Below are 12,101 nucleotides of genomic sequence, written 5' to 3' on the forward strand. Positions count from 1 at the left end.
AATCCGTTTCAGGACAACGCATCATCATCATCTACTACCAGAGCAAGCTGTTTTCTTGTTTGCATGTTCACCACAAGGATGTGTGGTTCATGCAGTGCATGATTCCTTGACAAAGGTTCCTGTTTGGTGTTTTCACATCTGAACCCACCTGCTCTATTGCCAGCAAGGGTAAACCCTGTTCTTGTATCTTCATACTGCCACGGGAGGTCCCTTGAAGTCACTAAATATAAGTAAATAAAAGTCCGAATCATCAAGCCTGGCCAAGGCAGCAGCACAACAACAAACAGTGCCAGACCACAGCAAGACAACAGCACACAGAAGTCGCCCATCAATAAAACGGAGCATGAACCCTCGAACTCGCGATGCCACGGGGGACAGGATCAAAGTAACGAATAACAGGCGCGATAGTGGACGCCGTGTCCAGCGCCGAACTTCTGCTTCGGGATATTTTGTTGAATGAAAAATATTTAAGGGCGGGGACGAGGTTGTTCCAATTCGTTGGTGGAGCTGCTGCCGCAACGGCAAAGCCTTGGTCTCCTCTTCCAATTCCTGTTCTAGGGATGTTTAAAAGGCAACGAGGTGGACATCTTAGAGGGAGAGGGGAGAGAGAGAGGGGAGAGGGGAGAGAGAGGGGAGAGGGAGGGTGACGGAGTGATTCTCATGCGCTACGAGCCCAGAGACCCGAGTTCGATTCCCGCTCACGGCCACCAACCCCAGTGACGATTATCTGAACCGGTCCTGGGCCTCCCCTCGGTCGCCACTGGGGAGACAAAGGCGGCCGGGCGTGGTGTTGGCAACCCACCCCCTCGTGTGCCGTGGCGGCCTTCATAGGTGCTCGCTAACAACACTTGCCCCAACAGTCAGTTGAGGCTATACGGGGAGGGGGCGGGTCTTTGTCTTTGTGTTATAAAAAGGCGGCAGCAACAGCAGCAGCATCGGGGGATGTAAACACAACCTCGAGCAGGGCGCTCAGTCAGCGACTCGGAGAGAGAGACGGGGGAGAGACGGGGGAGACGGTGGAGAGACGGGGGAGAGACGGGGGAGAGACGGGGGAGAGAGGGAGAGACGGGGGAGAGAGGGAGAGGGGAAAGATGGGGGAGAGACGGGAGAAAGACGGGGGAGAGAGGGAGAGACGGTGGAGAGACGGGGGAGAGACGGGGGAGAGAGGGAGAGGGGAAAGATGGGGGAGAGAGGAGAGCAGAGCGTGAAATCTATTGAGAAATCTTTCATTTAAAAAGGGTGGGGGGGGGTTACATAAAGGAAAGCATTAAAGAAAAACTAAATGATGAACGAAGCAAAGTGCCGACTACACCGAGCATCTTCTTGTTTCCTCTGATCGTAAAAAAAGAGAGGAGGGAGAGAGCGAGAGAGAGGAGGGAGAGATGAAGGGTGAAGAGGGAGCGTTGCATGGAGAGAGAGGACATTTTTAAATAGTAATATTACATAGAAAACACAGGGGGAACATAGACATGGAGTAGGGAGAGAGGGGGGGGGGGTAGAGAGAGGGGGAAGGGGTAAGGAGACCAGAGCGTGAAGTCTATCGTGAAATCTTTCCTTTAAAAGGGGGGGGGGGGGGGTTACATAAAGCAAAGCATTAATAAAAATGATGAACGAAGCAAAGTTGCCGACTACACCGAGCATCTTCTTGTTTCCTCTGATGGTAAAAAAGAGAGAGAGATGAAGGCCGAAGAGGGAGCGAGAGCTGTGGGAAAAGGCGAAGAGACTTTGACTTCTAAACAACTTTTATTGCCGCCAGCAGTAACAGCACTGGAGGCGATTCCGATACGAAACACACAAAGTCACCAGCAACACAAATACAAACAAACGCTGCACATCCACGCGCTGTGGCGCTAAATGCGCCGCGCACAACACGAAATAAAAGCCACGTGGTGGTGGTGGTGGTCATCGCGCACGCCACGGTGACGAGCGAGCGCTTCGTCAGAAGGTGAACACGAGGGTGCCGTTCACGGCACCCTCGTGTACAGAGGGGGGGGGCTTGTCCGGCCCCCCAGCGTTCGAAGAAGACGCGCTGCACATCAGCGGCACGTGTGTGGTCAGTGAGACAGAGAGAGAGAGAGGGGGAGAGATGCGAGGAGGGAGGGAGTGATGGGAGGGAGCGATGGGATGGCTCCCCTCGCTGGGGGGGGGGAAGGGATTATATAATTATATAACCACCACTCACGCGTACATCCCCATTTACATACTCGTTATATCATTATTTACTGAGATAAGAGTCGATTGTGGTTTTGAGTCTCAGTTAATTAAACAAGCGCTCGCCTGCAGCACAGACGCAAAGGCAATACCCCCCCCCCCCCCGGTGTAGCCCCGACATCATTTGGGGGCAAGTGCTGTGAGCGAGTAGCAGCGCCTATGAAGGCCGGCACTGTGGCACACGAGGGGTGGGTGGCCAGCACCACGCCCGGCCGCCTTTGTCTTCCCCAGTGGCGATGATTGACACCGCACCAGGTACTCATTTGAGGCTGAGTCGACCTCGAGGAGGCCCAGGACCGGCTTATATAATCGTCACTCCGACACACACACACGGGGACACGTTCACGTGGGGGGTCAATGAGGTCACGGGTCCCGTGACGGAAGGTCGCGAGGGGTACACGGGGTCATGGGGGAGGGGGGGAGGGGGGGTTACCCCCCTTACAAAGGGGATCTGTACCGGGGGAGCCGCGGGCTTACGGGGGAGGCAGGGGGAGGGGCATGGGATGTGGGGGCGATGGGAAAGGATGTGGGGAATGATTGGTTGGGGAGTGCTCAGGAAGGCAAAGATCCCCCGTGTAGCCTCTGCAGACTTTTGAGGCAAGTGCTGTTAACGGCACACGAGGGGGCGGGTGACCAGCACCCGCGCCCGGCCGCCTTTGTCTCCCCAGTGGCGATTATTTACACCACGAACAAAGGTACTTGTTTATGGCTGAGTCGACCTAGGGGTGGATCAGGACTTGTTCAGATAATCGTCACTGGCCGTGAGCTCTGATCGTCGGGGGGCGTAGTGCAGTGCACTAACCATTGCGCCACCGCTCCCCACACACACACTTTACATACACACACTCTACATACACACACGCGCATACACTCTACATACACACACGCGCACACACTTTACATACACACACTTTACATACACACACACACACTCTACATGCGCACACTCTACACACACTCTACATACACACACACACTCGACATACACACACTCTACATATATGCGCACACACTCAACATACACACACGCACACACACTCTACATACACTCTACATACACACACACTCAACATACACACACTCAACATACACACACACACTCGACATACACACACATACACACACTCTACATACACACACACACTCGACATACATACACGCGCACACACTCTACATGCACTCTACATACACACACACTCGACATACACACACACACTCTACATACACACACGCACACACACTCTACATACACTCTACGTACACACACTCAACATACACACACTCAATACACACACACTCTACATACACACACGCGCACACACTCTACACACACACACTCTACACACACACACACACACTCTACATACAGACACTACATACACACACTCTACATACACACACACACACACTCTACACACACACACTCTACACACACACACTCTACATACACACACTCTACACACACACACACTCTACATACACACACACTCTACACACACACACACACTACATACACACACACACACACTACATATACACACACTCTACACACACACACTCTACATACACACACTCTACATACACACTCTACATACACACACGCGCACACACTCGACATACACACATACCAGAGATATGCTTGACACGTGTGCCGAGTCAGGGGGATTCTAGGAACGTGATTGTGGGAGTGCGCATTCCAAATGCATGTGCACACACAATCACACAAAGACAAAGATCCCCCATGTAGCTTCAACAGACTGTTGGGGCAAGTTCTGTTAGTGACTAGCAGCACCTACGAAGGCTGGCACAGCACACGAGGGGGTGGGTGTCCAGTACCACACCCGGCCGCCTTTGTCTCCCCAGTGGCGATGTTTACACACCGCACCAGGTGCTCATTTGAGGCTGAGTCGATCTAGGGGAGGCCCGAGACCGGTTCAGATAATCGTCACCGGTGTTGGCCGTGAGCGGGAATCGATCCCGGATCGCCGGGGTTCATCGCGCAGCATAGCGCTAACCACGACACCACCACTCCACACGAGCCAGCAACCACACTCACTCACTCACAAATACACACACTCACTCACACACAAATACATACACACTCACACACACTCACACAAATACACACACACTCACACACAAATACATACACACTCACACACAAATACATACACACTCACTCACACACAAATACATACACACTCACACACACTCACACAAATACACACACACTCACACACAAATACATACACACTCACACACACACAAATACACACGTACTCACTCACACACACACTCACAAATACACACACTCACACACTCACACACTCACAAATACATACACACTCACACACACTCACACACAAATACACACGCACTCACTCACACACACTCACACACTCACAAAAACACACACACTCACAAATACACACACACTCACTCACACACTCACTCACACACTCACAAATACACTCACACACAAATACACAGAAATACACACTCACTCACTCACACACTCACAAATACACACACGCAGCCTACTCTGTAACACACTCACTCACACACTCACAAATACACTCACACACAAATACACACACATACACACACACTCACAAATACACACACACTCACTCACTCAAACACTCACACACAAATACACACACGCAGCCTACTCTGTAACACACTCACTCACTCACACACAAATACACACACGCAGCCTACTCTGTAACACACTCACTCACACACTCACACACAAATACACACACGCAGCCTACTCTGTAACACACTCACTCACACACTCACACACAAATACACACACGCAGCCTACTTTGTAACACACTCACTCACACACACACAAATACACACACGCAGCCTACTCTGTAACACACTCACTCACACACAAATACACACACGCAGCCTACTCTGTAACACACTCACTCACACGACTCGTGCGTGTGTGACCTGGCTGACCCCGACCTGGCTGACCCAGGTGCGATGGGGTCACGTGGCCACCAAATGCCCACCACGTGAGTCGTCAGCAACAAGTCACACATCCACCGCAGAGACACACGTGACCTCGTGTTGCAAACGCGAATAACACAAATCATCATCATTAATATGAGGAAGCCACTGGAGCTTTGCGCTTTTAAATCTCGATTTGAAAACGCATTTCTGTAGAATTGCCTTTTGTGTTTACTGTTGTTGTCCTTCCACCGCACCTCCGCTGAGCATGGTTTGGGTACGTGCGGTGCGGAAGAAGTTCAGCATTCATTGGAATCTACCCAAGCGAGTCAACCCGGCGTATAGGCAGCAACACCTCCGACAAACTCAAAAGTAAACTATCAACTATTTTTTTGATTGAAAGCTTTCGTGACTGCAGGGATTCATATTATTGGTTCTTTCGGTAAAGTGACGTAGAAGGGAAATAATAAAATGATACAAACATAAAACAATAAAAATTATCACGACGTTTCGATTGCAACACAAACAATCATCAGCAGGTGTGAAATCCACAGCAAGAAAATTTGAAAAAAAAAATTATTGCTGTGGATTTCACACCTGATGATGATTGCTTGTGTTGCAGTCGAAATGTCGTGAGAATTTTTATTGTTTTATATTTGTATTATTTTATTATTTCCTTCTACGTGACTTTACCGAAAGAACCAACAATATCAACTATTTGTTATTTTACCGGGTAAGGCCCACTACGCTGCGTCGCTCTTTTTCAGAAGCGACCTGGCCACCACAAGTGACAGCTCGAATTGGCTCATCATCACGTGGACATTCACAGCAACCCAGACGCTCTGAACGAGCTTTGAGTCTAAACGTGAAGGGAAACCCGGAGGACCCGGAGAAACATCCACGCGACTACAGGGAGAGAGAGAGAGACACGCAAACTCCAAATACACAGCAGCAGGCGTCAGGGTCGGGATCGAACCCACGACCTTCTGTAGACGAGGTGAGGTAGTTAACATCTCCTAGCCACCGTGATGATGATGAGAGAGACACGCAAACTCCAAATACACAGCAGCAGCAGACGTCAGTGTCGGGATCGAACCCACGACCTCCTGTACACCAGGCGAGGTAGTCAACATCTCGCACGTTCCGAATTCGCGCGAATTTGATCTCCGCAGGGAGCTTCGGCGTCCTCCGGGAGCTCCGTGCGACGACTCGGAAGACGGATTTAGCCCAAGGTGCCAACGTCATCGAAGAAGAGAGCTTGCAATGACTTGAATAATTATCAATAATTATCAAGCGCTAATTGCCTCGGCAAAAGGGGCCCTGCATGTCTTTGGGCCCAAAAGCCAGGACTCGTCCCGTTAAGCCATTTATCTAACACTGGCATCATAAAACGCCTTCATAGTTTATTCTTTAAGTTAATCTTTTATAAGGGTGCTACAAAAAAATGTTAGCACGTACACAGGACTCGTTTTTAATGGGAAAAGAACAGATAACAGTAAAAACACTATGACTTGATAACGAATGTGATGTCAATATCTTCAAAAGGTCAAAGTCTCCCACTTGTTCGCCCGCGTCGCCAGCGCGTGCCTGGACTCTCCCCCACGTGGTCTCCAGAGCCCAGAGGCCGCGCATTTCTCGTGGCGTCGTTGATCATTTCTCGGCAGTGTTCACGTGTTTTTTGAAGCTCCCCGTATTTCAAGGGACCTTTTCTTGCCAGTATCAAACTATGAAAATTAAGAATAGGTTTTACCATTTCTGGCCATAAAAGAGGTGTTGAGATGTTTAAACACCAAATAGAAACCTTCTGCAAGGAATCAAGTCTGCGTTAAGCGCACGCAGTGATGAGCATGCAAACACACATGATGTAGCGGCTCACACAGAGCTGTAAATGCTCTGATAGTGGCACTGTCTTTGTGCTGTCCGCCTTTTGGCGTCCTCTGGCTGCAGTACGGTCATTACACAAAGTGACCTCATTTAACACAGTAGCGTATTCTCTTGTTGTATGGCTAATCAGTGCTAATGTAGGTGCCTGGTCCATCCAGAACCTATTATTGAGTTTCACGTTATCTAAGACAATGGTGCTCCTTCTGTTCATTCATTGTATCGATGTTGCAAGTATTAACAGATGCTGTATTTTGTGCTGTGTTTTCCATCAGTTTTACCTCGTTCTATTCATTAAATACGTCGGAGTCGGATGTTCACCCTGGCTCTGAAAGTGTATTGAATGCGAGGTTAACTACTCGGATCGTGGTGCAACGCAGCGCATAGCGAGGCCGAGACAAGTACATAGTTTAGTCCTTATTCAGTGTCTCCTTGGCTCTTCTTGGCTTGCCTCTTGTATTCATTATATGGAGCATCTCGTGTCACTGTCCAGCCATAGTCTGCAAGCATTGATGGCCTCCATTTGCCCTGAGAGCGTTTCTCCACTGTCGCAATGTTCTGGTGACATCGCTCGCCATCCTCATCGCTCGCTGCTCCGCAGTTCTGTGGGGGAAAAAAACGAGATGAGAGTGCAAACAATGTATCTTGAGTGGCATGTTGCAACCAAGGCTTTTGAATGCCTTGAGGAAGTTTTCCACCAACTCCCTGTAGTTGTCTGCCTTGTTGTTTCCGAGAAAATGTGTTGCCGAGAAAATGTGTTGCCACTAACTGGAAGTCTTTCCATGCCGTCTTTTCCGTGCCACGCAGTGCGCTGTCAAATGCATCATCTCAGAGGAGTTCACGAATCTGAGGACCAACAAAGAGACCTTCCTTCATCTGAGCTTCACTCAACCTGGGACAGTCCAAGGTTGAGTGAAGCTCAGATGAAGCATGCTCTCATAATTATCGGAGCATGTTCTGTTTGCATGTTCACCGCAAGCACTGCGTGTGATTAATACATAATTTATTCCTCGCAAGAGGTTTCTAATTGGTGTTTGAACATCTTAACACCTGTTTTATTGCCACAAAGGGTAAAGCCTATTCTTATTTTTAATATTTTTATTAATTATTATCTATAAACATCATTCAAGGTATTTATATATTTTTCTCTTTCTTCCTGTGTTGGGAGGGGTCACCTCATATCCGTTGTATTCACAAAACGCGATGAATCTGACCCCTGAATGATTAATGTATTTTTATTCAGACCTAACGTAAAAATGTATGAATGTGCAAAGATTAGGCCCGGAGACTAATCTTAATTATTATTATTTAAAGTCCCACATCTGTCAATGGAAGTCAGTCTGAACATTTGTTAAACTAAATTAGATACGCCTTTGTGTCCTGACTTTTGGGCCACCCTGTATCTGCAGAATATATTTATTTCAGGAGAGTCCTGCTGCTGAATTGACTTTTTTAATTTAAGATGTTTTCAGCCAAACGAATGACGAGCCGTGTTTGTTATACACGCCCGCGGAGGAAACCAGAGTCCCGGGAGAAAACCCACACATTGTGCAAGGGGGGAACGCTCTATCCCCGCCGTACGGACGGAATAAACAGTTGGAGGTGAGTCCACACTTGCTGTAGTACCTTCTCCTGGTAAGCCAGGGCACCACGGTGGCAAAATGTAAGCGACCTCGCCTGGTATACAGGAGGTCGTGGGGTCGATCCCGACCTTGACTCATAGTTTTTTTGTGTGTGTGTCTTTCTCTCCCTGTGGTCGCGTGGATATTTAGAATCAACATCACGCGTTTAAAGTATTTGGCTGCTATAAATATCCACGCGATAAGCCACTTCGCTTGAGCTATCAATTGTGATAGGCAAGTCGCCTTAGAAAAGAGCTACATAGCTCAGTGGGCCTAACCTGGTAAAATTAAAAATAAATGTTTAGAGTTTTAAATAGTTTAGTTTTCAAAAAACTCAACGTCCACGGGAAGGGGAATTTCACATCATCCGTGTGTGATCCACCAACCCCTCGCTGCTGCTGCTGCCTCCACGGTGCTACTAGAGGCAGTCACGTGCAGTGTAGCAGCCACCACCACCACCATCACCACCAACAACACCACCATCATCACCACCACCATCACCATCATCATCACCACCACCACCACCATCATCACCACCACCATCACCACCTAGTTGCAGTGTTCAGTTTTTGGTAATTATTTTTTACACTTAACTCCAGTGTAGGCTGCAAGAGCGTTACCGAATAAAAAAAAAACAATTAAAACCACAGCATCGATGATGGAAACGAAATATTATTAACTATTATTATTACTCTGCAAATGTCATTTGCACTCACCATTGGAAACACAACCAAGACGCGGCAGTGTTGGGGGGGGGGCCTTTGTCAAATGTCACCCAGATGGAGTCACGGCTCCGTGGTTAGGAACTTGCTTACCAACATAGCCGGGGGGGGGGGGGGGTCTGTGGGGGGGAGGGTGGTAGAGGGGGGATGTGGGGGGGAGGGTGGTAGGGGGGGTGTGGGGGGGGGGTGTGGGGGGAGGGGTTGCAGGGGGGGTGTGGGGGGAGGGGTGGTAGAGGGGGGGGTGTAGGGGGAGGAGTGGTAGAGGGGGGTGTGGGGGGAGGGGTGGTAGGGGGGGTATGGGGGAGGGGTGGTAGGGGGGTGGTAGGGGGGGTGTGGGGGGGAGGGGTGGTAGGGGGGTGGTAGAGGGGGGGGTGTGGGGGGAGGGGTGGCAGGGGGGGGGGGCAATTTCCGGCGACCGTCGCTGACGTCGCGAGCAGCCACGAAGAGGCCGATCGTCCCCACGGGACGTCACGAATTCCATTCGTGCGCAAGACGTCTCTGGAGGTTTTGGTTGCTCGGTTTTTTGGACGCTCATCGGCAAAGCCGCAGCTCCCCCCCCCGCCACACCACCACCACCAACACAACACAACTACACCACCACCACCACCAGGCACATTCCGCTGCCCACTGCGATAGGGCAGCGTTCATTAAAGGTCAGCAGGTCACGGGTAAATGTTAACGGTGCTGCTGCTGCCAGGCAAACTGCAGACTCTCGTCCCTGCGGCTGTCGATGGGTCTCCCCGCTCGAGGGTTGCTCTACAGAGACCCCCACTCTGCAGGACGGGTTGGCGACTCTTTCACGCGGGGCGATGTGGCCAGGAAACCCGGCAGCAGAGCCACGGATTTGTTTAAAATCCATCCGCGAGGAGCTGATAGCGCCACTCCCCAGCTCTGATGATGACCTTGCTCAACCCCCAAGACACGTGTCAAGCTATGATCAAACACTCAGCAATGTTGTAGATGGGAATCATAAATAATAACGTTCATTCAATAAACACGAACTCCACATCTAGAGGGAAAACCTCGGAGGTCGCACTAGCGACGCTGCGTGTGCCCCCCTCCCTGCTCCCCCCCCCCCGGCCCATTGTGACCCGCGGCCTCACGACTCTATAAAATGTTTTTTTTAATATTTTACCAGGTGAGGCCCACTGAGCAATTTGGCTCTTTCTCAGAAGCCACCTGGCTATCACAAATGATAGCCCAGCGAAGTGGCTCGTCATCATCATCGTCGTCGTGTGTAAATGTATCGCAGGCAAACCCTGGAAGGGCACGCTTCTGAACGTGGAGCGAAACACCGGAGGACCCGGAGACAAATCCACGCGACCACGGGGAGAGAGACGCGCAGACTCCAAATACACAGCAGCAGCAGCAGGCGCGGCCAGGCGAGGGATCGAGCTCACCACGACCTCCTGCACACCGGGCGAGGTGGTTCACGCCTCTCCGCCGTGGGGTGACTGGAGGTGGTTCACGGCTCGCTGCTCGCCGGTAGCGCGGCGCCCCCTGGCGGCCGTCTTCATCCAAGCGCAGCGCCGTGGCAGCTGCCACGTGGAGCAAGGGGGGCCGGGGGGGGGGGGTCCGTCACCGCACGCTGCGGCAATAAACTCGGTGGGCAGACGGACCACGGCAGGGAGTCCGCACGTGGCAGAGTTTCGTGCGGCAAATAAATCCACACACGTGGCAGGGAGTTCACACACGTGGCAGGGAGTTCACACACGTGGCAGGGAGTTCACACACGTGGCAGGGAGTTCACACACGTGGCAGGGAGTTGTAGAGAGGCATGGTGGCAGGGGGAGTGTGAACGTGGCACGTGGCAGGGAGTTCGCACACGTGGCAGGGAGTGATAGAGGCATGGTGGCAGGGGGAGTGTGAACCTGGCACGTGGCAGGGAGTCCACACGTGGCAGGGAGTCTGCACGTGACAAGGAAATATTGCTGGAGGGCGACTGCCTCCAAGTGTCCAGTAGCAACGTCCTTCACGAGCCTCCTCCAGAGGTCGATCTTGACACTTGGTACAGACCACGCGCGTAGCAACCACCACCCGGCTAAAGATGCAACTGCAGCATTTAGATACGCAGACAAGAAGATCTACGAGGTTAATATAAATGAACGTTTACACATCGGCGAGCGTGTATTAACTCCGTGTGTCGATGTGTGTGTTGAACTTCTTTCGCACCGTGCTAATCGGATGGCGTCTGGGGTGAACAGATCTGGATTTCATTTGCACCTCCTGCAAGCCGCGCGTACTGGGGAAAGGGGCGGGTGGTGGAGGTGGTGGTGGTGGTAGTGGTGGAGGTGGTGGAGGTGGTGTGAGTGGTAGATGTCGCTTGACCGCTGGCCCAATTAGAGAATTCTACTCCCACACCGACTCACACTGACTCACACACAGAGACCCATGGTATTCATTACCATGTGATGTGAGTAACGCATGGAATGTTGCCACAATAACAATTGCACTCGCGTAGAGACGGCACAGACGAGAGAGTAGCCGAGTGATGTAACTCGCTGACCCGCCCAAATTGGGCATCTGTTAAAAAAAAGCTCCATGTCTGATCGGATTCCTCCAGCAGTCCAAATAAAGGTCCCGACTCTTAGATATCCAGTCCTACAGAGACCCGCAGACCTCACACAATAGGGATATAGCCACCCCCCTCCCACACGTATCAATCATTGGCCGAAAACACCTGAATCTCTACGTTGTGTGTGAA

This window comes from Lampetra fluviatilis, chromosome 62 (assembly GCF_964198595.1).
Source record: "Lampetra fluviatilis chromosome 62, kcLamFluv1.1, whole genome shotgun sequence".
NCBI classification, from domain to species: domain Eukaryota; kingdom Metazoa; phylum Chordata; class Hyperoartia; order Petromyzontiformes; family Petromyzontidae; genus Lampetra; species Lampetra fluviatilis.